Source organism: Amphimedon queenslandica, unplaced genomic scaffold (assembly GCF_000090795.2).
Source record: "Amphimedon queenslandica unplaced genomic scaffold, v1.1 AMPQUscaffold_12619, whole genome shotgun sequence".
In the NCBI taxonomy this organism is placed as follows: domain Eukaryota; kingdom Metazoa; phylum Porifera; class Demospongiae; order Haplosclerida; family Niphatidae; genus Amphimedon; species Amphimedon queenslandica.
Genome location: NW_003547145.1, coordinates 20,540 through 24,830, shown reverse-complemented (window position 1 = coordinate 24,830; position 4,291 = coordinate 20,540).

Genomic DNA, 4,291 nt, shown 5'->3' with positions numbered 1-4,291 from the left:
TACGCTATACTGTTAATCTCTCTACTTTTCTTCAGACTATTAATTGTAATTTGTTGGAGGCAATGAAGGAAGCAAAAGTTGCCATTGAATGTCTGAAAAAAAAAACGCAATGATATAGCTTTCTCTTGCCTATATGAAGAAGCCAAGTCTTTTGTACTAATAGTTGGTGTAGAGGAAACAGTACCTCGTAGAGTAGCTGGACGACTAGCTTTTAGATCTACCATACCTTCACAAACACTGGAAGAGTATTGGAGAAGAAGTATGTACTACCCTTTCCTAGACCACTTACTACAAGAAATTCAGGCCCGTCTTTGTCACCAGAGTTGAAAAAGTACTGTCTGGTGGAGCATATTTTGCCTAGCAATGTTTCAAATCTCCATGACACCAGTACGATTAAGGAAATATTTGAAGCCTTCTCATGTGCTGCTGACTTGCCAAATGCAGCTGTCTTCACTCAGAAAGTTGAAAGGTGGAAAATGAAATGGTCTCTGAATGTTGGTTCACTCACAACTGATCCTGATATTATCAAAGTTTTTCATGTCTTCCTAACCCTACCTGTCAGTACAGCCACAGCAGAGAAAAGCTTTAGCTGCCTAAGACGTCTCAAAACCTGGCTGCGTTCAACTATGACCAAGTCTCGACTGACAGGTCTGGCCAGAATGCACCTTCATATATATATAAGGATATTAATGTAGATCCAGCCTTAGTTCTGTCAGAGTGGACAAGACAGAAGGAAGACAAATTCTTACGAGTAACTCAATTTGGACAAATTCCTAAAATCCTAATTATAAATAAATACACTCTTAATGTCCTGATACCAGAAATCTTAATTGTTAATCATGATGTTATAGTATTGAATTACTATTGTAGAATACTTACATTGCCAAAGGATTATGATGCGCCATAGATACTCTAATATCTATGGATGTGCCATATTGCAAGGACACGCCCATTTTGCGGGTGTAAAAGTGAGCGTGGCCATATCGGCTGTGCGCTTCGCGCGCCATTTTATCTATATGTTTTTCCCATAGCCTGCCCTTTCCTTTTTTTCTCCCTATAAATTATCTGATAATGAAATGGATAAGTTAAGAATAGCACTAAATAAGGAAAATAAAATGTATCTAAATAAAGTATATTATGAACGTTATTATGGTCAACTATTGTATAGATTACGTTCTAATTACTCATTACCTGCACCAAATAGTGAAGCAAAGGAATATTATTTTATAAAAATTAAAGAAGGATTATATTACAGCCCTAAAATTGTTGATGATACATTGCCATCAAGTATGAAAGGTGTAGATTTTGAGAACACATTATATGACAATAAATGTAATGCTGCATCAAGTATATTGTTAGAATCAGTTTTGAAAAACAGATCCCACAAAGTAGGCATATTGATACGTGCAGCAAATAGCATTAGGAAATTTAAGTTAAATAGCTTAAGTGATTTTGGTGAGCCATGTCACGCAAAAATTAGTGAGCCTTATTTTTATGAATCAGCATATATACCGTACAGCTGGTTAATTTTACGGAGAAAAATTTTGCGAATCCTTAAAAATAACCTGGTTTGCGGATTAAATATTTGCGGTTTTGACAGTTATTGTAGTATTATCTACTGTGGTCATGCATGAATTTCATTATTTTGCGGATTTAAATTTTGCGCTTTAAATGGAATCGCAAACTCGCAAAATTTAATTCCCCGCAAACATTTCCTGCTATACGGTATATCCTAATGATGATCATGATAGCCAATTAGATAGTCCAATTGCAATCCCTGTTGATACAAAAGGCATCTGTTATGTAGCAGGGATTGTTGAAGTATCATGTATTGACAGAGCAGAAGAATGTAGCGATGATAGTGACTCTGAAGATGACAATTTTGATAATAATAGAATTTATACTAATAAGAGAGAGCCTGCCCTCAAATAGCACTATACAGAAAGGTGCAAGCCTTTATTAGAAAGTGACGTTAGTTCTATTATTGAAGTTAGACGTTATTTTGATGAACCCATTAAAGAATTGAGGAAGCTTTTAGATGCATGTGATAATTGTCGTAATACTCATTATATGACAAGATCCCTGCATGTTGAAGAAATATATCAAGTGCATGAACATGATTTCAGTGATAATGCAAATGTAACAATAATTGTTAAAAAAGATGAAAATAATGTTGATAAATATTTTAAATATTCTGAAATTGTTTGTGAAAGGATAGGCCATCGTATTGTGTGTAGTAGTAATGATACTGAATGTAAAAGTATGCTGCGTATTTTACGCAATGCATCTGTTCATTATCCTTTGTTGAGACGCCTTTTAAAACACTTTTATGTTGCTAGAAATGCCCATTTAACAATAGATATTTTTGATTCTTCCCTTGCTGATGGTGATATATCACAACTGATAGATTGAAATTAATGAAGCCAATGAGACTGAATTTGATAATGTGTATTACGCTATAAATGATGGCAAAGATGACCCATTTAGAATACCAAACTTAGATACTGTACTTTATTTTCAGCATTCAGATGCTATTGATGATTTTAAGAAAGCTTTGTTTGATCAGGCTGTCAATGTATGTTGCAGCTGTGAGAAGCTTTTAAGAAAGAAGTCTGTCACTGAAGCTAAAAATTTAGTTAGCAATGTTTGGAATATCCTATTAGATTACTCTAGAGAGAATGATCCTACGTCATTAAATAAAGTTATGTATATTTGTAATCATTGTAAACCTATTATTAGGGAAAATGAAGTTCCAGAGTGTTGTGTGCTCAATGGGTTTAAGTGTGATCCATTACCAAAAGAATTGGAAAATTTGGATCCTTTGAGTTGCCAGTTAATACAGAGAGCCAATTGTTTTCAGACAATTGTTAGGCTAGGTACACGCACCATAAAAGTGACTACATATAATTCTTTGAAGGCTCTTAAAGGTGCAATGTTTTATTTACCCCTTCCATTAGAAAAAACAATGGAAACTTTAAATGAGATTGGTGTAGATTCTAATCATTTGCCTAATCCAGAACTTTATATTATTATCAATGGACAGCCTACTAAATGAAATAATGACTGGCGTAGACTAGTTGATGTGAATAAAATAAAAGCAGCACTAAGAAAATTAAAAGAAATAAATTGGCCTTATAGAAGTGTAGACGATGATTCAATTGACAAATCGTCTAAAAATGTTATACAAGTAGTCAGCAATACTACTTGTAAAATGCTTGAAAAAGCAAGCGATCAAGATTTAGAAGGCCTTTCGGCATATACAATTAGAAATGTTGATAGTAAAATTGGAACAGGTTCTGATATCAGTCAATATAAACAAATGAATGTAAAAGAAGTGCCTACAGACAATAGGCAAGAGCATCTTGATTTGTTATGTTTCCCTACTTTATTTCTAACTGGACAATATGGAGAGCATCATCCCAGGCAAAGCTAATTAGCACAGACTTTATCATTATTTTAGTGAATACATAAAATCAAGAATTTTAAACAAAGATTCCCGATTTTGTAGAAATTGTTCATATTGTTTGCACTATTATGGATTAAAAATTAACAAGGCCTTAAAAACTGGCATATATAATTTATTAAAAACATCAAGGGGCAACGTTGGTCAAACTGTTGCTAAAATATTAAAAAAAATAAATGTGTTAGATGAAGAATTTGAGGGCAATTTAAGTACAATGTTGGCTCCAATTCGGGGCACAAATCAATATTGGCTTCGTGTGAAAGGTGAAGTCAAAGCAATGATTGCTGAGTATGGCTCACCAACACTTTTCCTAACATTAAGTTGCTGAATATGATTCAGCTGATATAGCGCAATGTGTAAATAATGCTCCACAATGATATAGTATTTCTAGATTATGTACTGAGGACCCGTTTCAGTATCATGACAATTTTCATAAAATTTAAGGATTTCTTTAACATAGTCATTCTCCAGAGAGGTGTTCTAGGCAAAGTAGAACAATATTATGTTGAAAAAGAATATCAAATGCGTGGAGTGCCTCATTATCACATCCTCCTATGGATTTAAAATGCTCCTGTTGTCGGTATTGATCGTCCAGAAGAAGTCTGTTCTTTTAACAAGATAGGATTACCTGTCATATACCAGATAGTAATACGTCGCCTCATTAAAATTGTTTGGTAACAAAATACCAAATGCACAAGTGCAGCAAATACTGCAAGTGAAATATTAAAGTCGGCAAGACCTATGTATCTAGATGCCGATTTGATTTTCCTAGACCGGTACAAGATAGTATTTGCATCAATGATGTAGAAGACAGCTTGAAATCATGCA